The 25,058-nt window shown below is 42.9% G+C and overlaps 1 long non-coding RNA gene across 1 annotated transcript; it reads left to right on the top strand.

Moving 5' to 3' along the window:
- Positions 1–18,746: 18,746 nt before the first annotated feature.
- LOC116562347 lies at positions 18,747–24,431 on the top strand. Its single transcript, XR_004273887.1, has 2 exons — positions 18,747–20,960; positions 21,169–24,431. It is a non-coding gene; the product is annotated as an uncharacterized LOC116562347 (long non-coding RNA).
- The last annotated feature ends 627 nt before the right edge of the window (positions 24,432–25,058 follow it).

The following is a 25,058-nucleotide window of genomic DNA, read 5'->3' as shown; positions in this document are numbered from 1 at the left end:
TCGTGGGCATTCTGTGAGTGTGTTGTCTGTCAGCTCCTTCCCTTATAGAGCTGCTAAAAATACATAAGGGACACGAGCTTTTGAGATTTGCTTAACCAGCGGCCACAGCGCTAGCATAGCTGCTTTTGGAGAAATGGAGAACATAGAAGTTGATCTGAATGCTCCTGTTTAATCCTCTCTGTGTAGCGCTGGATCTAATAGTGGGCTCTGCAGGCCAGGCCTAGGGCCGGAGAGCTGCAGATAAAGAAACAGATCGTCAGAGGTGATGGGAAAAGGATCCGTGGATTTGGTGATAGGGTGAGAGGAGAAATAAAAAGAAGTCTTTTCTTTGAGCCTGGAATTTAAAAAAGATCATTGTGATGAAAAGGTTGGGAAGAGTCAAGGGCTCACAGAGAAGAAAAAGACACCAGTCTCCTGTTTATTGAGCACTGCAGGAGAAAAGTACAAACCTGAAGAGCAAACAATTGATCTGGAGATCAGGCCTTGAAGAACAATGCTTTATGACATTATAGAATTAGTTTTGATGTTTAATTACTTTCAAAATGGTTTATGTAGAGAAGAACCATTGGAAGGTCACTTCTGGCCAAGGGCAGGAGAGGTGATAAGGCTACAGATAAAAAGTGCTGTCTGAGGCTTGGGCGCCATGGCTCACGCCTATAATCCCAGCACCTTGATAGGCTGAGGTGGGCGGATCACGAGGTCAGGAGATAGAGACCATCCTGGCCAACAGGGGGAAACCCCGCCTCTACTAAAAATAGAAACTGGGTGTAGTGGCGTGTGCTTGTAATCCCAGTTACTTGGGAGGCTGAGGCAGGAGAATCGCTTGAACCAGGGAGTTGGAGGTTGCAGTGAGCCAACATTGTGCCATTGCACTCCAGCCTGGAGACACAGCGAGACTCCATCTCGAAAGAAAGAAAGAAAGAAAGAAAGAGAGAGAGAGAGAGAGAGGGAGGGAGGGAGGGAGGGAGGGAGGGAGGAAGAAGGAAGGAAGGAAGGAAGGAAGGAAGGAAGGAAGGAAGGAAGTAAGTGGTGTCTGAGCTGCCTTTGACACATTGGTAGGAATTGCAAAGGCGGGAAACACAGGTAAGGTGGCACAAGCAAGACTATGGAAGCTGGAAGGCCAAAGAGAGGGCGAGTGCTCAAAATCAGGCCACAGGAGGTGAATAGTTAGATCTCAAGCTGGGAAGATAGACGTCATGCAGGTCCTTTTTAGCTGTTTCGGCAAGTTACTTATCGTCTTTCTGACTCAGTTTCCTGTGTGTAAATGAAAATCGTGATAGTACTTACCAGATGGGGCATTGTAAAGACCACGTGATACAACGTCAATGAAGAGATGATCATAGTGCCCGGTACGCAGCAGACACTCACTGAGTAGAGTAACAGTCATGATGATGTTGATGGCAATGATGATGACAGCCATCAGCGGGTCACTGTTACCAGAAACGCAGTGGGAGACAAACGGTGAGCAGTGAGGCCGACGACACACTGATGTTTTACTCTGTAGGCCAAGGGGGATTTTTAAAGGATTCTAAGCATGGGAATGGCCAGGTTTGAAATTCAGATAGTTTTTTTCAGGGGTCAATGCAGTGAACGGATTTGGGGAGGGTAGACAAGACTAGAGGCCAGAAGTCCAGTGAGCAATATTACAGTAGTCCATGTGAGAGGTTACAACTTGCCTAAACTAGGGAAGCAGCCATGGGGATGAAAAGGAAGGGGCATATTTGAGAACTTTAGGTGGTAAATGTGATAGGAGTTGGTAATGGAGAAGAAAGAACTGAGGACCTTCCCAGGGTTTCTAAACTAGGTGACTGGATGAACAGTAACTCATCTACTGATGACAGGAGATATGTCAAAAAAGCATATACCAGAAAGACACAGGTAAAGATTCTTCAGTAACACCAAGTTTGGCCGGGTGTGGTGGCTCTTGCCTATAACTAGCACTTTGGGAGGTCGAGGTGAGTGGATCACCTAAGGTTGAGAGTTCGAGACCAGCCTGGCCAACATGGTGAAACCCCATCTCTACCAAAAAATACAAAAATTAGCTGAGTATGTGACTCACATCTGTAGTCCCAGCTACTGGGGAGGCTGAGGCAGGAGAATCGCTTGTACCTGGGAGGTGGAGGTTGCAGTGAGCCAAGATCGTGCCACTGCCCTCCAGCCTGGATGACAGAGTGAGACTCTGTTTCAAAACAAAAACAAAAACAAAAATCCCCACCAAGTTTGAGGAATCTGCAGGTAGCCAGGTGGACCTCTGTATATATGACACCGAAACTTGGAAGAAGTTTCCAGTGGAAACACAGACTTGGATGTTGCCAGCACAATGATGATTATGGAACCATGAGAGTGAATGAGATTGCCCAGGGAAAGAATGTAGGGTGAGAAAAGAAAGATCACAGGCGAAACACTGGGAAACACTACCATTTAAGGAATATACGAAGAAAATCAGCTAATAAACCCAAGAAGGACTGATCAGAGAGTTTGAAGGAGAAACAATAGGGTGGGGTGTGACAGAAACAAAGAGAATAGAGAGGCAGGAGAGGAAAGAGGTCTGCCATCTCAAATGACATGTGCAGGCCCACCAGGGCAGGACAGAGAGGGTCCAATTGATCTGGCAAATGTGGGAAAAGGAGGCAAGAGTGGGGAGGAAGGAATGTGAGTTGAGGGAGCAGAGACAGACAATGTCGATCCTTTCTTTATTTCAGCTATTTTGTTAAGAAAAGGTGGGGCGGCGGCCGGGGAGACGGAGGTAGCCAGAGGAAGGAATGGAAAAACAGAGCTAGAGTATGCTTAATGTTTTTGTTCTAGTGGGAGAGATTGAAGAAAGTTTCTATCTAATAGGAAAGAACTTATGAAGAGGAAGAGGTTTCAGAGGCAAAAGGAAAAAGAAGTTCAGAAAGAGATGTGGATATAATACCAAGAGCTTCACAAGGACAGAGGTTAGTCTAAAATAAAATAGGAGAAAACCAATCATCTTTTCCATCTTTGGTTAGGTTCTGGGCAAGAAAATGAGTGGATGAAAGCTTTTGTAGGTGGGCACCAACTTAAAGTTTGCCCATAGCAGTCTTAAGCTTTTAAAATATGTGAAAGTGGAGGCCATGTGCTGTAAGTCAGGGATACAGTAGATTATTAAGACCTCTCTTGAGAGTCATGAAGATTTGGAGTTTCTACTCAAAGGGCACTGTGGAAGGACATGAATTGACGGCAGCACCCATCTGCAATGCTGGGCAATATTTTTCCTTCTTTATTGAGTTGAGTATAAGAAGAGAATTCAGGTTGTAGTATTCACTCAAGCTCGGACCTTTGGCACTTAGACTCAGAGAAAGTCCAGAAATGCAAAGGCAATTGGGGATGCTGGTGAAATGGTAATTTTAAGAGCAGCCATGAAAATAGGCTCAGGAAAGCTAATGATAGCCCTTCTGTCTTCTTGTTTATCCCCAAAAGGCTCAAAGACAAGAAATTATCTCAAAAGAAATTATGTCTGTCTTATTATTATTTCATGGATGAGACCCAATTTTTATTTTTGCTCCAATTCATAATCATGAAAAACAGTGTATTTAACCTTAAAAGTTTCTTTGTAGACTGGTATAGTGGCTCACACCTGTAATCCCACCGCTCTGGGAGATCCAGGAGGGAGCATCACTTGAAACCGGAAGTTTGAGACCAGCCTAGGCAACATAGGGAGACCCTGTCTCTACACAATTTTTGGGGGGGGCTGCACCTGTGGTCCCAGCTACTCAGGAGGCTGAGGTGGGAGGATCACTTAAGCCCAGGAATTTAAGGCTGCAGTGAGCTATGATTGTATCACTGCACCGCAGCCTCAGTGACAGGAAAATTCTGCCACAAAAAGAAAAAAAAAAAAAGTAAAAAATAAAAGTCTTTTTCTCCTTGTCCTGGGCTTATCTATCAGCTTAAAGTTTTGGAAGTTCCTAATTTCACTGGATGAGCACCCATAGCAATCAGGCAGTTTTCTGTGACCTGGGGGCTAGCATGGACTTATGTAGCATTAGCAAGGGAAAAGGGAATGTTGCGTAGAAATGCTGAGGGCAGGGATCCAACTCTACATAGAAGTGACAGAAGGAGCCGAGTGCAGTGGCTGATGCCTGTAATCCCAGCATTTTGGGAGGCTGAAGGGGGCGGATCACCTGAGCTCAGGAGTTTGAGACCAACCTGGGTAACATGGTGAAACCCCGTTTCTGCTAAAAATACAAAAATTAGCCAGTTATGGTGGCAGGCGCCCAGCTACTTGGGAGACTGAGGCAGGAGAATCGCTTGAACCCAGGAGACGGTGGTTGCAGTGAGCCGAGATCGTGCCATTGCACTCCAGCCTGGGCAACAGCGAGACTGCATCTCAAAAAAAAGAAATGACAAAAGAAGACTCAGAAGAAGTCACTTAACAAACAAGCATCTGGAACATATGGTGGGAAATGAACCCAGTTACCCTCCAAAATAAGAGTGGAACAAAAGGCCAAGAGTTTATTTTTAAGAGAAACAGGCTATGGCCTAATAGAAATCAATTAGTTGAATTAAAAAATTAAAAATATAGTAAATAAGTTTGTTGTGCTACCTTAATTTAATCAGCAGAGCCATCATTTTTGGTTGTTGTTGCTGATTGTGGCATAAGAGCAATAATTATTTCCTCTCCTCCTTTAGGGACCCACCCCCTCAGTAGTGGCCATAGAGGAAGGACCCCCGCCACTCTAGAAGTGCCACTGCCTCTTCCTCAGGAGGCCAAGGAGCTCTGAGAATGCACATTCTAATTCCTCTGGCAGACAGTTTAGAAAGGCCTCTCATTATTGTCAACTGCAAAATAAAAAGCTTCTTTGAGATGGCCTTTCCCATTTTAATGGCCCTTGGAGACATGCGGATAACTTATGGAGCATCCTGACTGTGTATAAAAGACAATTGAATTATAAAGGCCACATAAATATATTCTTGAAAGTAATAATGACATTTATGTGACACATTACGGCTTGCAAAGAAATGCCTCCTGTTACTGTATTTGAGCTTCGTAAAAACTCTTTGTAGTAGGTTGTTATTCTGAGTAACAATAGCCCCTCACATTTCTTAGCTTGAAAATATACTTTTTCATTGTATTAATTTGATTGTATTTCTCTACTGCTCCCTTGGTATTCCTAAATCATTTTTATTTCACTCTCCTACTCCTAAAACCTTCAAAAGGTTTCTAGAATTAGATAAAATCTCTCATTCAATGTCCTTCGTGTTTCAGCTCAGATCATTCTTCCAGCATATGTCCTTATGCTCACCTTCTTGAAAACACCTTTATTTTTGTTCTTGCGTTCTCCCTCCTCCAATCCTGCCCTTTTCTTCTCTCTTCTGCGGTCTTCTCTGCTTTTACCAAGGCTCCATCCTTGACTTCCACCAGCCCCTAAAAGCCTCCTTAGCTATCACTTCCTTAAAGTCTTTCTTGCCAACACCTTCAAACTTGGATGTGATATTTTCCTTTTCAGAATTCTCAATTTATTTGTTATCTTTGTTTCAGGACAGTGGCAAGGACACTTAGTGAAGTATTTTATGAGATCAAAACTTCTTAAAGGCTACAAGCTTTTTTTCTTCTTTATTCAAACCCCAGATCAAGCATCATTTCAACTACGAATTGTTTTCCATGGACACTTAATAATCCCCTTTTCTCTCTACCATGCGTTCTTTATATACTTTACCCAGATGTGCTAATCACATTGTATTGAAAAGGTTGGTTTAAATGTTTGTCTTCCCTGTGAAGCTAAAAGCACCTCAAAGGAGAAGAGCAGAGTGGTTTAGCAGCCAGACTGCTTAGGCTTAAATCTCAGCTCTGCCATTTACCAGTAGTGTGACCGTGGGTGAGTTACTTAACCTCGCAGTGCTTCAGTTTCCTTATCTTTGAAATGAGATAAAAATAGTACCTATCATACAGTTGCTACAAAAATTAAGTGAATTAATGCATATAAAATGCTTACATGAGAGTGTGGGATTATAATTATTATACTATGTTGTTTTTTGTATTTTTATTGACAAGAACAATGCTTAAACTAAGCAGGCACATGACAAATGTTTGTTGAATAAATAAATGAAGAAAATGAGGGAAGGTGCATAGGATGCTTCTTTCTAAAAGATTCTAAACTCAGAGATAGAGACTGTTCTTCACCCATAGCTTTTCCAACAAATTAATGAGGTTTATAATAGATGATCAATACGCACTTGTGGAGCATGCTTTATAAATATGAATCTAGCAACTGGCAGATTGAGAAAAATAAAAATAATAAATTATGCAATGAATCAGTTTAATCAGGTAAGTGGTCACAAAGGATTTCACATTAAGGCTGTGAGACCCATTGCCTTCTTGTTTTAAAGCTCCCTGTTGGGAAGATGTTTCAACATGCATGGCTGTTGATAATAATGTGGAGGAAACTCCAATAATATGGAGGAAACCAAGGAAACCCACCAGGTAGACATCAACTGGGGGATGCCATCCCAGGGAGATGAACATCACAGGGGGAGCCAGGACCATGCGACAGAGATGGAGTATTAACACGGATTCTGTGGCTCCCAAAGGGTGGAATGCGGACCCCAGACTGACCAGTCATTGCGAAAGGTGTAGACAGCCGTGCAGTAGCCCCACTCTAGATCGGATAGGTAGGGACTTTGAGCCAAAACCGTGGCTTTGACTGGAAGATCAACTAAGGATTTTGAAAAGGCAGATTAAAGAAAAAAAAAAGCCCTCCTGCTGATGAATCAGACAGGTATGGGGCTATTTCACAGTCCAGCAAACGTGCACACTCATGTCAGCGACCACAGCATGGAAAAAGCAGGGACCTGTTTGTTCAGCTAGAAATGCTTACCCCGGCCTCTTCCCACCCTCCCCGCTTTGTCACTCATTCTGTGTTGGAGAGGTGTTCTTTTCCCCCATCCCCTTGGCTTTTTAAAGTAACATTGGAGCAGTTAATGAGGCGGTGGAAAGCAAGCTGGTCCATTCAGGGTTGCTAATGACTCAATTCCCAGGAGCCTAATCAAAGATTTGTACATCTAATTGCTGTCAAGTCAGCGCTAACCACCTGCCATTTCGGCAGCACCTGAGCTTCCGGCTCAGTAGCCCCTGATTCTAAATGAATCCATCACCATTTCTAAAGGCCGGAAAGCCAGGCTGCTGGGCAACCTTGAAGTGGGCTCGCCCAGGAGGGCAGAGACCAACAGGTCTAAGGGAGAAGTGTCACTTCCCTGACAGGGCCAGCATTGGAGAGACATCTGCACTTTTCTAGGATCCGATTTCTGCTTTTTTTTTTTTTTTTTGCAGGGGGAGAAAAAGATAGGTGTGGCGAGGGTGAGGGCGTAGAAAGGAGGAGAGGAGGGGAGAAGGTGACATCTAACCACATTCTTCAAAGTCGGATGCGTTTATTCTCAGGGGCGACCATTTCTGATTCCAGCACATGGCTGTGCCATGGATTAATGTTTGCTGGAGATCCTTTCCAATTAAAATGGTGATTGTTCTATTGCTTACACCCATCCGGTTGTAGAAGTCCTCTGAGCTCTTTTGGGAGATTTGGGGAATGAGAAAACATAGTCAATCTGGACCTGAGTGTAACCTGGTGGTAAAACAGGCTAGCTACTTGCTGGCATATAAATCAGGTAAGAAAATTATGTTTAGCCGTTGTTCAGGCTGCAATAAAAATTCTTAAACTCACATACTAAATTCTGAGTGTATTCTTTTTACCTGTAATAGGTATATCAGGTATACCAGTGATCGCTGATCTTTCAAAATCAGTCTCTAGAGTAGCAGTTCTCTAACTTGAGCATGCCTCAGTCACCTGCGGGATTTATTAAAACGCAGCTTATTGGGCCCCCACCCCAGGGCTCCTGGTGTCCTAGGTCTGAGGTAAGGCCTGATGATTTGCATGTCTCACAGGTGGGTGGTGCTGATACCACTGACTTAGGGGGAACCATCTTAGAGCATCTTGGGAATGTCCGGCTTGCTGTTTATAGGTGGATGAGAGTCTCATTTATGAGAGCTCCGTCTGCTGTCAGTAGCTGAGTTGGCCTTGGGAAAGAGGCCCCGATCCAAGAACTTGTGAAAGGAAAAGGAGGGATTTCTCCTTTTTTAACATTCTCAACGTAAGTCTACTCACCGTGTATTAAGGAAGGAGCCAGAACCACTGAGTCAGTGGTGGGGGGGGGCAGGAAGGGCGCTTTGAGCTAGACAAAAAGCCCTTTCCATTTCAGAATTTCTGTGGTGGGAACGGATTTGGGAATTTATTCTCCCCCGGGGTGACCAACCGTCCTAGTTTGCCCAAGACCAAGAGATGTCCCCTGGGACTCCCAGTGCTATAAAACTGTGAGAGTTCTGGGCAAACAGGGACTGTTCACCCATCTCTTCTTTACTTTCGTAGAATCATGAAGGGCATATTGTTCATTCAGATTTACAGGTAAAATGAAGGTAAAGATTACCACAGGATTTCTTTTTATACCTCTGCCCCCAAAAGGAGAAAACTAAGGAATTTAGGCTGATAAATCTTCATTTTCCCCCCTAGCTTGTCATTGACAAGTACTTGCTCTAGGTGACTTTGGAGGTGGACCCATTTTCATTGTTTACTAACAGTAAGAACATTTCTTATTTCTTTTTTAAAAAATTGCCCAGCTTCAACTGATTTTTAAAATAAATTAGGAGAGAGAAATAACTCCATCTTTTCACTGCAGTGTATGGCTTCTGCTGGACTTTGAGCTGAATCTCTAGTGTAATCTTTCGTGACTAACCTGTTGATCTGACGAAGATGCTGTAGGGATTAGCTCGGTCCTAAAGCTTTCTGCTAATTGTTGTTTTCTTGTATTAACTTGTCTTCCTCCACTCCAAATAGTTGTCACTGTGTCCCAGACAAATGCACACTTGTTTTGATTTCCTTCTTACTGCTTAGTCTATTTAAATCAGGAGACCCTGGAAAGTGTGCAAGATAACCTTACTAGAAAGTTAAATTAATTCTAAAGAGCAAACACCATATGATCTGCCAATCAGATGGGAAAATATTGTTAATTGTTATTCATTTATTACCCTACATCTTTCCCAAGAGTGCTTGAAATCACAAAAATCAGGTACATTTGCTCTCTCATCACCTTTGGAATTTAGACCTGAATGCCTCCCTGACTTGGGAGGATAGAACAAAAAATAATAATTGCTTCCAATCTGACAAGGCCGAGAAGGGCAAGTGCGTGCATGTGTGTGAGTGTATATATTTTTGTTGGAAAAATTAATTTGGCAGCTTTCCTGGTAGAAAATCCATTGCTTTTTGGGTTGAGAATTCCTCACTTAGAGGCAAAAATGTCCCGAAGAGGGGACTCCTGGTTCTGGATTCATTGGAGCGGCCACATCAGGATGGCGAGGGCACCGCGTCACTTTCTGCTGATCATCAGCACTCTATCAAGCATCATTCTCTGGGAATATCCTCCCCTAACCAGAGCAACTCCCACTTACAGGTCACTGTGATTGCCCTTATCTTCATGTGGCCTTTTTCCCCTGTTTTAACTCTTATCATCATAGCTCTGGGCCATGTGGGTATGCATGTGTCTCCTGACTTGATTGTAGACTGTTGAAGGTCAAGATCCAGAATATATTCATAGTGGGTGCCTTGTTGCCTCGTGCAGAGCCTGTCACCCAGTAGGTGCTCAATAAACATTGGTTGATTGAATGAGTGGCTGTTATGCTTGAAGCAGTTTCCATGATTCTAAGCCCATTGTTGGCTGATCGTTTCTGTAGAATTCACTGCGATTTTAATACTATAAATAGCTTTGGGCCAAGTCAAGAGATTCTTAGTATAACACTCAGACGGGGCACGGGCATGCTCAAAGGGTAGATTGGCTGCTTCTTAAGAGACAGGATTAAAAGCATATGGTCAGAAAGGCAATTGAATTGCTCCATTTCACTCATAGCTTATTCACTTCATTCCCTTTGGCCCCATCAAACCAGAAGCATGGAAAATAAAGTCATCAGGAAGCTCGTCCCTCTTGCTATCTCTTTCCTCTCTCCCCCTTTTCCATGTAAGTTGGGAGGCTGCCTTCTACCCTAGCACTGAACAACTCTGGCCCAGAGAAAACTTTATTATCACCCTATAAATCTTGCAGAGAATAATGCCCAAAATAGTTCCACTGTGGCTTGGGGCAGAGGTCTTTGCTCTGCTCAGCCTAACTCTCATGTTCACTGCCTCTGCTTAATCCCAAGTGTTAGGGTAAGTGGTGGAAGAATGGTGAATGTTCTTTGGAGACCTAGACTTTATTGCAGGCATGACTCACTTTACCCAATAGGTGTGGTCTCAAAGAACTATGGGAAAATCACATTTTCAGAAATCACGTCATATTTAAAGTGTACTAGAAGAAAGCTGACCATTTAATGAAGGTGTTTATGAATACTTTCAAAGTGTCATTGTTGCTAGTGGAATATCGGTCCATAATTTCTCTTCTGTGAAAATCCAGATTTTCACGAGCTGTGTTTGCTCCAAGAGAGGTGCGGGAGACTGTGGAAGGTTGGCCGCAGGTGGCGTGGAGATGTATAATTACTGTGTTTAGAGTCGTCTAAGACACTGGGGCTTGAGGGCTTTCATTTCTTCTCTTTCATCCACAGTCGTGCTGCCTCATTGGTGCCTCTCCCCATCCCACCTCTCCCCTACCTTCTCGCCTACCCGCTCCCAGACCCCCAGGGAGAAAGGGAAGAGACATTGGAAATACTCTTCACTTTCTCGTGAAGAGGTGAGCCACAAGCCAGTGGTTCTAAGGAAAGCCAAGGTTAGTGCAAGCGCAGGGGCACTGTCATCATCAGAGCGCAGGAGCAGCAGCAGGGGGGATTCAGACACCTCCGAACTCCTTCCCCTCTCTCCGTCACAGGACCCGAGAAGGGGAACTCGGTGTGATATGTCACGGTGCACACACGGCACTTGCCCCATCCCCATTCTCATGTTCTCTCAATGCTCACTAACCCTGCATGCCATATTTCTGGGCCTCAGTTTCCCATATAGGCACTTCAGGGCCTCGGAAGGGCTGCGGGCAGGGGCGCCTTGGGAGGGTACGGTCCATTTTGTTTTGTGTGGCTACTACAGAACCACACGAGGGCTCTTTCAGCTAGGCTGCATGCCAGAAAGAGAGGAGAGTCTAGTCAGGATATTTAGCTTATCAGTGGTCACGGCAAAAATTTTTCCAGCTGCAAGCTTCCTAACATTCTGACCCTTCTGGTCTGAACATTTCCAAGGCTGTTCCTATGCCAACCAAAAAACACTCCATAATCTGTGTTTCTTGTGCAGTGTAGCAGTGGGCTCTGCTGTACCAGGAAGATGCATGAAAGGTTTGATTTATTGCCCATTCTTTGGTGTGGGAGAGTCTGGTGATTTCAGATATAACGACAGAACTCCGTGGGATGCTGAATTGCCCAGGGAGTTGCTGAACTGCCCCGTGTCTTCACTGTCTCACTTGGGAGGGTGTCAACTTAACCATTCTCAACTAAAAACACCTACCTGAACACTTTTAGGGGTTAAGAATAGTATAATCTCACTTAGCCATTTGTATTTTTTCTTCTTTTTAGAAAAAGAAATTTATCTCATAATTATTTTTAATCAATTTCTTGAAGTATAATTTAAGTGTAGTAAAATTTGCTCTTTTTAATGTATAGATCTAGGAGTTTTGACAAACTCGTATTCTTGTGTGACCACCCCCGTGATCAACTTATAGAATAGTCCTTCACCTCCCAAAATTACCTTGTGCCCTTTTATTGTGAGCCTCTTCTTGCTCTAGGCCCTAGCAACCACTGATGGATTTTCTGTCCCTATAGTTTTGCCTTTTCCAGAATGTTCTGCAAATGCAATCATTTAGTATGTAACCTTTTAGGTCTGGTTTCTTTCACTCTGCATAGTGCATTTGAGATTCACCCACGTTGTTATGTGTTTCAGTGGTTTGTTCCTTTTTATTGCTGAGTAATATTCCCTTGCATGGATGTACCACAGTTTGGGTAACCATTCAACAGTTGAATGAGATTGAATTTGTTTCCATTTTTTGATTATTATAAATACAGCTATAAATATTTGTGTAAAGTGTTTTGTATGTACATACATTTTTCTTAGGCATTTGGTTTTAAGAAATATATTTAGGTTTAGTTCCAGATGAACAATGAGAGACTGAAAGACTTAATGGACCCCTGGAAAGAGCAGAGAGAGTATTCCCTAAGGCAGCCATCAGTCAGGCCCAGACCTGTCATTTAAATGTGGGCTAGTGGTAGCAAGAGGCTGTTATTATTTTCACCAAGGACATTTTTTGAGTAGAAATTAAAATGAACACCATTTCTCTGAGCTCCTGGAGAGGAACATGATGGTACTTATGTTCCACACCATCAATGTAGTGAGCCTAATGTTATCTAGATGGTTAATGTTTCCATAGCTTCCAGCAATTCCCAGTGTAGTCACCTGTGTATACTGGATGAATGCTTCTTTAAATCAAACATAAGCTGTTCAGCTTAATGACAGCTAAGGGAGAATATAGAGCCTGTGGGTGAACTGTTTACTAACAAACTTCTTCAGGGTCATTCAACTAGGCTAACTTGCTTTGTGGAGGGAATCCATGTTTCTTAGTTAAAATAGCTGCATTGGAATCTCAACTGTGCACAGGACTCCAAGGTAATTATGAATCCCCACTGCAGATTTCAGGCTTAGCACCAATTCTCCTTGCTTTCTACTTGTATCCATCAAAAATAGGAGTTATGAAGGAGTTACAGCTATACTCGTAAGGGTCTCAGTGAACCTCTCCCACTGTTCTGCCTTATCACCCTTGGGTTTCCATGTCCTCTAACCCTCACCACTACATGTTTTCATTCAGCCAGGAAACATTTACTTGTGTCTGCCTGGTGTCAAGCCCTTGCGTGAGGGTGGGAGCTCATAAAGATGACTGCACTAAAGAATCAGCTGACCTTTCTCTTGTAGACCTCAACATGAATGAGTTTCAGTGCTGATAGGGCGATCATGACCTTCAGACAAATTTTCAGGAACAGCTAAGACTAGAGAATGTATAGTTAAAGCACAGCACTATGCATTTACAATGGTCATGGAGCCTACTGTTTTAATTATATATGGAGACTATTTCAGCTTTATTTGTATGGGCTGACACTATGTAAAACAATATTTCAATGAGGAAATGTGTTTGGAATTCTAAACATACAAACACAACTTTGAATAAAGGCTATGGATAATTGGAGGATTTACGTCTAACAGTGGCCAATTTACCAAAATCGTTGGCTTCGAGTTTGTTGGTATCCATATTGAGAGGCATCCGGTCATCCAAGATTCAAGTTTCATCATCACCACTGACTAGCATTGAGACCTTATTGGGATTAATAACAATGACAATGACAGTGACAAGAGCTAGCTTTTCATGAGCACAGTGGCTAAGAGGGTTAGCATCCATTCTAGCTGCTTTCTCCCCGTTTCCATCGACATGGATGTAAATGGGAAAGGAAACCGTGACTAGACTCAAATCTCTGCTCTAACATCCGATACCTGCGTATCACTTTGCAAGCCACATCATCTAAGTTGTAGATCTTGATCTGAAAAATGTGGATAGTTCATACATTATAAATAAATTATTATCACATTAATATGCAGAAATTCATAACACTATTGTGGGCATTATATGAGATGATGGAGACATTTAATCTACTGTCTCGTATGTGGCAAATATAAAACAAATATTCACTGCTGTCATTCTGCTTGCTGTCTTTTGTGTGTGTATAGCCAGACTGACTTTGAAAAGAAATGAGTGAAGAGTTACGCTTTGATATTTCAAAATGATAGACTCAGGGTAGAGATTATCCCAGCTTTCTACAATTTAAGAAAGAAACTGAGACCTGGACAACATATTTTAGTCTAGAACATGAAGTAGGTGACCTCATGCCTGGGCTGAGTAGGGATAATGTGGCCTCCAACATGGCAGAAAAAATTCCCATAATCCTTTGTAAATTCAATTTCCTTCAACAACAACAAGAAACAATTTTCAGATCAGACCAGAAAGGGTTGAAGCAACATGAGGAGGGAAGAAATCAGGTAGTATGTTGGGGCAACATCCAAGTGTCCAGAGAATCATGGAGAATGGAAAAGGTGTAGAGGACTAGAAATGAGAAAATGTCTTAGTTTTTAAAATTTGGTTTAGATGATTAAATAGATGACCTGTCATTTTTTAGAAGAGACTGGGGTGGTATAAGGAACACTCATGGGCTTATGAAGACCTGGCTGTACCAACTCTCATTTTCTTTCTTCACATGATCACTAGCTTGAAAGATACAGGGAACACGTTGGTAAAGTTGTGAAGAGGGACTCAACGAAATCTGAAATTGTGAATTCTGGCGTGATGGACAAATACAAAAATGTTAAATTTAATAGGAGGAAAGGTAATGCTTGGTTCTTGAAACACAAAAATCAGTAGGCTGAGAGTCCTGGTCAAGTTTCCCTGTGTGTATTTCCGGTGTTTGTGTGCGTAAGTGTGTCCTGGGGGAGGCACCGTGGTGAGACATGTGAGTAAGTTTCAATGCTGATAGGGCAATCATTATCTTCTGACAAATTCTCAGGAACAGCTACGACTAGAGACTGTAGAGAGAAAACACAGTACTATACATTTCTAATGGTCTTGGGTCCGACCGTTTTAATGGTATGTGCAGAGCATATACATATGGTTAGTGAAAGGATGTGGAGTCATCCCCACCCCCATGCAGGAACAAAGTCCAAGTGGTCCTCACATAACCAGACCAGAGACAGAGGCCGCTCCCTTCTCCTCCTGCTCCCTCCTTTGCCTCCCTCTCTTTCTTCCTATAGGAGCTCTTCTCGCTCTTTCTCCGGGTGTCTGTCCCGTTAGCCCACTGCTTTCTGCTAACTGAACGTCTCTGCTTACTCCTCAGTATGCACATTGATCAAAAGGCTGCCCCAGCTGTGCATAGCACCACCGCCATCTAGCCACACCCTCCATGGGTCTTAGCTGAATGCCTAGAAGGAGAAACTGGTGGTCCAGGAGGAGCTGACAAGCCTCAAAGCCATCCAATCAGCTGTGGTCAAGGGAGCAAGGGTCGTGTGGGCAGTGAGGATGGTGGGTAGTGAAGTTTCTGGAGAAGGAGGTATGTGGACCGCACATTCCTGGAATGGGACATCATGACATGGAAGCGAGTCATGAGAAATAAATATTGGGTGGGTGGAGTTTAGATGTGATATGTACCAAATAGAGCAAATAACTTGCTTTAGGTGTATTTAGTCACAACTGTACAGCCAAATGCATTGTTTCCTCATTGGTCAGACATACATGGGATGTTTCGTTCAGCTCTAGAACTCATCCAGGTAGAACTATCAGGAGAGTACAATGTCTGCAAAAAGCATTTTATGAAGAATAATTGAAGAATGTTTAGTTAGGAAAAAATAGTATTTCAAGATAGTTTTCAAAATTCAGGGTAGGACTAGCTGTCTGTAAACATTAAACACTGTGGTATGGGAAGCCGACTTTTTCCACTCTTCCTTCCTCTCTCTTCACTCCTTCCCCTTTTCCTTTTCCCTCCCTCCCTCCCTCCTTCCCTCCCTCCTTCCCTCCCTCCTTCCTTCCTTTCTTCTTTCCTTCAACAAACATGCAGAGACCAGCTGAGCTATGCTATTTCCTATAAGTCAGATACTTCCTCCTTCCCTATCTCACTCCCTCCCTCCTTCCTTCCCTTCCTTCCCTCCCTTCCCTCCCTCGCCTCCCTCCCTCCCTTCCCTACTCTCCTTCCCTTCCTTCTCTCCCTTCCTCCCTCCCTCCCTTCCCTTCCACCCCCGCACCTAACCCTGTGAGTGTTGTTCCCTTCCCTGTGCCCAAGTGTTCTTATTGGTTGTCACCCACCTAGGAGTGAAAACTGTGGTGTTTGGTTTTCTTTTCTTGTGTCAGTTTGCTGAGAATGATGGTTTCTAGATTCATCCATGGGAGTATTTTTAAGAGGAAGACAAGTTTGCTTGGTATCGTTATGACAATTACTAGAGACATAGTATAGCTTGACGTAAGGAAGATCTTCCTAATATTTAGATCTGTGCAGAAAAGAGATCCCCATCACAAGGCGTATTCAAACAGAGGCTTGTATAATCATCTATCAAGGTTGCAGAAGAGGCGATTCCTGCATTGGGTGGGAAGCCAGAGTAAACAACCTTTAGATCTCTTCCATCTTGAAGATTCAATGGTGCTGTCATAGCAGAAAAAAAAAAGTCTGTTTACTTTGTACATTGTTGATGTCTCCTGGCAGATTTAAATAGCACTATGACATATACCATGAAATGAAAACAAGTAGAAGAAGGGAATGATAAATGTACACTTTGGATGTGTGTATGGACAGCTGTGTATTTCCTTTCCTTTATGTGCATTTTGACGTGAGGCTGTTAATATCCAGAACTGTAGTGGCTGTTTTACAAATCAACAGTCAGTATCTGACGTACTTGTCAATGTCAGGGGCAGTGACACAGCCAGCTCTACGTGCTTGCGTATAAATATGTGGTTATGTATGTGTAAATAAGAAGAAAGGGACTATGATTTGTAACTAAATGATTACTATTTTCCATTTAGTGCAATATCTATTCTATTATTGCAAAGCAGTCACTTATAAATCTTTTGCAAGGCAATGATTCTGAGGAGAGTTAAATATCAATCTAAGTATAACACCAGTATGTAAACAGGTTGATGAATTGCTAGATTGCTAGGATATAAACCATATGGAGCTGCAAATACTGCTCTAAGGAGCTGGGGATAATTTTAGCTTTTCATGAAAGCCGAGGATGAGATGGAGCTCTACTCCCAGTTGATTAAACTTCCCAACGCTCTTCCACTACTGCTCTCGAGGCTATGTGGGACAGTTAGCATTGTGAACATCGAATACATGACTTGATAGATGGTTTCTCTCCTAATGCGGGATGAATGAGTTCTATGGAGACAGTGCTGTAGAGGTGGACTGGGGAGAGACTGGTACCTGAAGGCTGGTCCTCTGCAATGCTGCCTCAAATTTCGTGTATTTGATTAAGGCTCAAAAGCATTCAGCAGATCTTCCAAGGAGACTCGGATGCAAGTAAAGGTTAAGAGCCTTTTACTTTTTAAGTGGTAGGAATAAGGCTCAAATCCAGGTTTCCTGCCTTTCAATTTGGGGCTTTTTAAACAAAATCACACTAGCTTCACATACTAAATCCTGTGATGGCCTAATATATTTTATACCTTGGTATCATCAAGATTCTCTCTCTTTTCTGGGTTGTGAAGGTAGATCCTTCTCCCTTTACAGCTGTATATGTAGCACCCCTCTTAATGCTGGGGGTGGGTAGAATTAAGTTGAAGGATCTTGGGGCTTTTATGATTTAAAGAATTTTAGGCTAAATCTACGCAGTCAGAGTGTAGCAGAGAATTAAGCAATTTTCAGCTAAATTTGAGCACAAAAGGCAGCCAATGTGGAAAATTACTTAAGCCCTCTCTGAATCTGGCTTCTGCAAATCTGACCTGAATTACCAAAGAAGAAAGCATTTTCTATGGAGTGCTCAGAGGGGAACCACAAAGATTAGTAAAGAAGGCTCCCAGGAAAGGTTCTAAGGACAGCAATCATTTGACAAGGAGGCCATGGATGAATATGCTCATGGCTGCCAAGTTTATACAACACTTTCACGCAGAGAATTATGGCCTGTGCTCTCTGAGCACAAAGGGAGGCCAGGGTTAGCCTACAGCTTGAGGCCTGCATGTTAGCTCCTGGGGTCCTGTTGGCCTGACTGAGGTGTGGCCAACATTTGGATGATCAGGAGCATTTCTCTTCTGACTCTCAAAATGGCAAGCCAAGGATAGCTCAGGGAAAGGCTGGGGCTGCCACACCCTAAGAGCAGAAGGCTCCCTGAGTACGGCTGTGTTCTGGAGCAGCTGGGCTTGGAGAACCCTGCGCATCTCATCCCAAACTGCCCTCCTTTCTCTCAGCAGAGCCTCCAGGAGGAAGATTGGAAAGTGACTGGGGTAACGACCATCCTTTTGTTGCATTTTCCTTTTTTTTTTTTAACGGAGTCTCTCTGTCACCCAGGCTGGACTGCAGTGGTGCGATCTCAGCTCACTGCAACCTCTGCCTCCCAGGTTCAAGGGATTCTCCTGCCTCAGCCTCCCGAGTAGCTGGGACTACAGGTGCGTGCCACCACGCCCAGCTAATTTTTTGCCTTATTTTCCATTCCATGCTGCTCGAGTGTGGATTCTTTTCATAGTGTGTTTTGTTTGTTTGTTTTGAAAACCACAAGTTAAAGTGTTGCTATAGTTTTCCCCTGGGGACTATGCTAAGTGCCTCTTACCATTGGATATAGTAATTTATTCTGACGTCATTAGGTATTTATCTCAGATATGTCTCTTAAAACTTCCCGGCTGCACTTCCAACATGCTTAACTCCGTGGAGCATAATAAGTTAGGACCACTTGTCAGCACCTTGCTGGGACTGGCATGAACAGGACCCAAAAGAGATACAATTTTATGGAGTGAGTATATTAAACAGGGGTGGAAAATGTATGCACATCACCTTTAGTAGTACCTGGTAGGGCCTGGTGTAAGGCATATCTTATGAGGTTTTAGTGAAATTTAAAAAAAAATTATAAACATACATATATGAAAGAACAGACTTTGAATTAGATAGACTGATTACTGTTCTATGAAAGAATGGGTAATGAAAAGAAGACAGAGGAGGGGGAGGAAGGAGGTGGGGGGAGGGGGAGGGGGAGGGGGGGAGGGGGAGGGGGAGGGGTGGAAGACAGCATCCTGAACCGAAAGATACTAAAACCCACCACCCTTCCCAAAAGAAGTTTCTGAGTTCAGTCGCTACCTAGATATTGGTGTCATTTCTTCATCACATGTGCCATAGTTAGAAGCAGTCACAGTTGTGTCCACTGCCACTCTAGGTGTGTAACATTTGGCAGGAAGAGAATGCATTTGCTCGAACCTGACTCCCAGTTGCCAGCTAACTTAGATAAAGTCCTCCTCTCAGGGCCATCTCTCCACTGATGACCTTTGTGGCAGTCCGGATCTGCTTTCCTGCTCTGAGAACTTCCAGTTAAATCCCCCTTATCACTGGCAAAACTTGACCCCCAGCACACAAAGCATGTTATGGTACAGGGGGAATGGAACTTTCTGACTTTAAAGTTAATTTGGCTTTGCTTACCTTTGAAATGAGCATTTGTGTTTTGAAACTGTTTATGAGAAGTTCTCTGAGCACTGACCTGCAAACACAGATACCAAGAAATCCAGGGCCAGCGTGTCTGAATAACTAGGATAAAGACAATTGAGTTGAATAATAATAAAATCTGGCACCTATCCCTTGAGCTTTTAAATTCTCCAATTGCAATTCTTCCTTGTCCTGGGCCGTCGGTCCAGGGAAAAGAGCACAGGCTTTTGAAACGAACGTTTGTCATAAAGAAATGATTTCAGCCTCCACCTGCTGTTTACCACCTTTGAGAACTTAGGTAGGCTGTTTCGGTCATGAAACTGAGCTTTGTCTCTGGCAGATGCAAAAAGGAACAACCTTTACTGCACAGTGCTTTTGAGAGACTAGATGCAGTAATAAGAGTTTTCTAAGTGTTTACAAGAATTTTATTTTTTTCCAAATTTTAAAGAGAAAGAAACTGAAGTCCAGAAAGGTTAAGTAACTTGTCCAAGGTACAGGTAACCCAGCTGGTAAATATCATATTCTAGAATTTAGATCAGAATAGGTGATTGAGAAATGCCTGTGAAAATCAGATTAACATCATGTTACTATGACCGTACCTCCCTCAGAAATTTGCCTTTTGGGCTAAAAGAACCATGGTGCTCCTTGATATCTTCACAAACTGTTTCGGGCTCAATTTTTTTCTATAGGACACTTTGGAGATACAAGGAAGAATGAGTTCCTGTCGCCTTTGTTCTGTGATCCTTATAATACAAAAGTGACAGCAGAATTAATCCAGAACTATAGATATTAATTCAGGAAAGCATCAGTAAACGTAGTCCTTAGGATAGTGTTTTGCAAATAGTATGTGTTCAACAAATATATGTTGATCTGGTGATTAGAAGAATTCACCAATAGTTTGGTGGATGGCCAGGAAGTCCTGGAAAAAGATACATTTCATATTGCACTCTCTTATTCTGGGGGAAAATAGCCAAGCATGGATTTTTGACAGCAGAGCGAGAGTCAATAGGACAATCTAAGAACTACAAATCAAAACGGTGTTTTGGCTAACAGGGCAGGTTCTAGACACTTGCCATGGTACCAGATGATGTTTATTCCAACCAGAAGGTGGTTATAAGGCATCTCTTGAATTAAGTGTTTCTTATTACTTGGATATTAGGTCAGATTCTGCTAGAATAAAGTCATGATCACTCTGCTTTCCAAATGTATTTGTTTTCACTTTCAAAAGCACACCTACATCTTTATACACTGCCTTTTTGACTTGATCCCAGAACCATAAGAAATAAAAATATCCATGATCTTTAAGGGGTAGAGCTGGAGGCTCATACATCTTGCCTACACCTGGCAAAGTTACTGACACGTAAAGAGTCCGTAACAAATGACAATTTATAGATAGCATGGAGTGTTTACCGTGTAGCAGACACCGCTCCGAGCACTCATATACATTGGCACATTTCTTAAGAGTTCAGCATAATTGTGATGGGTGCGTCACTCGCTAACAGAGTGACCCTGGGCAGGTTACTGAAGCATTTTGTCCTCAGTTTCATCATCTATAATGTGGGAGTCATAACTGAGACAATTCCATAAGGCTGTGGTGCAGATCATCTGAGTTAGTATCTATCATGCCTTTGGAGCAGTGCTGCATACGCGACTGCTCAGTAAGCACCAGCTTGTGCTTGCATTTATCCTAAGATCACCTCTCAAGTCATTGTGGGAATCAAGATTTGAACTCAGCCTGCCTGGCTCAAGAACCTGTGACTCCAATCACTATTTATTTTGAATGAGTTACCAAGTAAGTGAAGAAATAACCCGAAGTCATATGGCCAGATAGTGACAGAATCCAGGTCTCCTGTCCCTCACCCCACAATTCTCACTCTAGACCCATACTGAGTTGCTGCAAGTGCACAGATCCAGGTTCTCTGGGAGGGAGGCAGGAAGTTGCTCCTGTACATGTGGGTCTCATGCTCCCCCTTCCTCCTGAGACTGCACCCCTTTTCCAGGCTGCAGAGGCTGGTGGTGCCACTGCACGCAGGTAGAAGCCAACATCTCCATGGGAGCAGATTATTGGTAAAGGATTGTATTCTTCAACCCATGCAGAGAAAAATGAATGGACCGAGCAGAACAATAATAATAAGTGACATTTGAAGAGCACTTTCCGGTTGACAAAGCCCTTTCACATCCATTGTCTTGCTTGACCATTGGAGCAACTCTGTGATGTAGGTTGTTATTTCCGGTTTTGAAGATGAGGTAACCTGAGCACAGGGATGGCACGTGACTTGTCCACATTCGAAGGGTGGGCAAATCCTGGAGCCCAGGCTTACACTGGAATCCCCTGATTCCAGATCCCAGGTCCCTTCCTTAAGAAAATATTTGACCCAGTACACTGATGGAACTTTGTCCCTGGCCTCAGAAAAATTAGCTCATGGTATTTTCCAGTGTAGAGTTTGATCTACTTAGAAAAGTGAGTTTGAATCTTCCTGAAGGCAGAGGCATGGATAGGATGACCCAGACCTCAACTGAAGCCAGGGAGCTTTGTGATTCCCTTCCAGGATTTTATGAAAGAAATAAAATCATTCATTTAAAATGCTTGCTGCCAGAAATGTCAGAGAAGCTGTAAAGGGCCATTTATTTGGGACCTTCCAACCATGTGTTATGGTAGAAAATATGAGAGAAGGAATAGGCCATTAGGAAAATTATTTTATTCACTTCATGTGCTATTGTCTTGTTCGGATAATATTTTATTTGAAAACTTGTGTTCATAGCACTCTTCCACATAAAACCCTGCTCTCTGGGTCCTCCCCACCTCATGCTGCTTTCTCTCACATGTATAGAGATTGTTTTTCGTTTTGAACCCAATTGCTTCCTCTTTGATCCCATAGAAAATCACCCTTCTGGGCGTGTGGTGTAATGACTTCCACGGCAATGGGCTGAAGTTGCAGGTAACCCATTATGTGAGTACCAGTACGCCAGGCTGCGCAGAGAGACCGGAGCTGGGAGTTCTTTTAAAAACTGCTGTCCTTGATAATAGCAGGACAGAGGTAGAAAATTACTGGCATTATAAATTGCTTTTCCGATAAAGGTTCGACTCTGTGTTTTAAAAAGCTGTGCCACACAGAGAAAAATCTCTGCATTTTTAATTGTAGATAATTTTGTGTAAGAAAAACTTCCCCAGGAAAATGGTCTCATGAAATATGCTTTGTTTGACTTTGGCAAAGCTCCATGTCATTCTAAATGAGTGCATAAAAACAGACACAAACAATATTTGCTATTACCTAAAAGCGTAAGAGATAATTTACATCAAAAGCAAAGGAGGAGACTGAGAATTGGAGGTTGGCCCCTGCAGAGCTCCCCCTTTCACACTCATATAGGAAAGAGCAGGAATAAAGGAAGTGTGGTGTACTGCCACCCAGCGGTGAGTCAGGGAAGATGGAAGACTACCATGGCCCCTCGGTGTCCAGAGGAGCCCCACCTAGATGAACAAAAAAAAAAACCAGGGCAAGAAGAAGCAAGACCCAGTCTTGCTAAAGGAGAAGACATGTTCCAAAGTTTATGCTTTACTCAAAGAATGCCATCTTAGAATTTGTTTATGCTTATCTCAGGCATAATTCTAACATGCATAACCTTCAAACCACACGAGCACATTGGAATCAAGTAGAATGGAGAGAAGAAAGGCAGCCACTTGTGTATAGACTTCTCTGTGTAAGCAGGAAGGTGCTCCCCGTAGGGGACAATGGTGGACTCCTTAGAGCTGCGATCCAAGTGTCTCTGTGCCTTTTGCTAGCTGGGAAACTTGGTCAAGTCATATGACCTCACTGTACTTCATTTTCCTCATCTGAAAAATTAGCATGATCATTACACCACCTACCTCATAGAAGTGTTTTGGAGGATTAAAGGAAAAATTCGTAGAAATAGGGCAGTTCCTGATGCTTAGAAGGCATTCAGTGTCAGGCATGAGCATTTTAGAAATGTAGAAGCTCAAATCTATTAAGAACTAAATCCTGGTTGTTATTTAAATTATTCATTTGTTCATTCAATTCACATTTATTAAGCATATATATGAGCCAGGCAACGAATGGCCACTATGTAAATAAATGTAAATAAGCTACAACCATTCCCATCTAGGAACTCAGACTGCAAGCAAAATGCACAGCAGTGGTGGGAAGTGCTGGAGGGGCATTTCTGTGGGAACACAGACCCTTTCCCTGGAGAAGTCAGGATGGCTTCCTAGGAGGGACATTCAAGGGGGTGCATGGGAAGTGAGAAGCAGGGAGGGCATTCCAGAGGAGGATGCGACATGTTTAAACAAAGACTCAGATGGAGGGAGAGCTGGTGATTTTGCTCCTCAGGTGTAAAGGTGGGTGAGAGGGGAGTTGAGGCTGAAGAGGTGGGTGGGGCCCACGCTGGAAGGGCCTTGCCTGTGCAGCTACATCCTTAGTTTGCTCGAACCTAACTTCTAAGTGCTAAGAAGTTCAAACTTCTTTAGTACTAAATATATTTATTTTTCCCCACGCAAAATCTCATGGAAACTGCAGCATATGAAAAAAATTAAAGCAGCATTTCATTAAGAGACATTTAGTTTGTAAGTTCAAATTTATGACAGTTACAGAATGAATCAATAGGATTATAAAGAGGTATTTATTAATGAAGCAATTTGGGGATATGTGTGACAAACTCAACTTCATATATTATATAATTTTAATTGTATACTTTTAAGAATATTCTGATTCACTCTGAGAACTAGTTGCAAAAAGTAGCCTCTTTTAAAAATAACTCAGTTTGCAATCTCTAGATACCCTTAACTGACCTGGAAGTTTAAAAGGGCAGCAGTAAAGCATTTTTCCTTTAAATTTAAATTATTATCTATTAGCATCTTACATTGCTTATCATAAGTATCAAAGTCAGATGAAAAGCACCATAATCTTAAAACCATTACATGTCATTATTGATATGTGGCCTGGTTCCTGTCAATGTGTCATAGTCTGGCTGTTAGCTAGGATGAGACCGTGTACTGAGATATTACACTCGAGCCTTACCCAGCCTGTGAGTGAGGAAGGTGTCTTAGTCTCTTCATGCTGCTTTGACAAAATACCTTGAGATTGGGTAATTTTCACAGTTTTGGAGCCTCAGAAGTCCAAGATCAACGCGCCAGCAGGTTCAGTGTCTGGTGAGGGCTCTGTCACTGCATCTAAGATGATGCCTTGTTACTGTGTCCTCTGGAGGGAACAAATACTGTGTCCTCACATGGTGGAAGGTGAAAGGGTTTTAAAAAAAGCCTCGCTAGTTCCCTTCAGCACTTTTATAGGATTGCTAATCTCATTCATGAGGTCTCTATCCTCATGACTTCATCACCTCCGAAAGGCCCTACATTTTAATATCATCACATTGGGGTTGAAGTTCCAACATGAGCGTTTTGGAGAAGACGTAAACATTGAAACCACAGGAGAAGCCCGTTCATGTGAGCTCTGGGGGCCAGAGAGTGCTTTACATTGAGCAGCCAGCATGAAGCAGGCTGGCAGGTTTCTCCACAAATGGCAGCAGATTTTTTTTTTAAAAAAAGGTTCATTATTGTTGTTATGATTACTACAGGTTTGAGGGAAAAAGTCAGTAAGTAGTTGGACATAAAAATCATGTGTGAGCTTTGACAGCTGCCATCGCATTTTATTCATTTCCCTATGTCCATTGTCCAGCTTGGGGCATGTTACCTTGCAGGTTCTCCATCAACGTTTGTTGAATGAACTGAAGTTTAGGAGAGAATGTTGACCTCAGGATCTGGAGCGGAGCATTTCCAGAGTGTGATGTTTAACTCTGAGTGTCAACCTGAAGGATGCAAAGTACTGATCCTGGGTTTGTCTGTGAGGGTGTTGCCAAAGGAGATTAACATTAGAGTCAA

Source organism: Sapajus apella, unplaced genomic scaffold (assembly GCF_009761245.1).
Source record: "Sapajus apella isolate SASKATOON/1434 unplaced genomic scaffold, GSC_monkey_1.0 scaffold32, whole genome shotgun sequence".
NCBI lineage: Eukaryota > Metazoa > Chordata > Mammalia > Primates > Cebidae > Sapajus > Sapajus apella.
The sequence above is the reverse complement of the archived record's forward strand: the minus strand, read 5'-3'. Positions and strand labels throughout refer to the sequence as shown.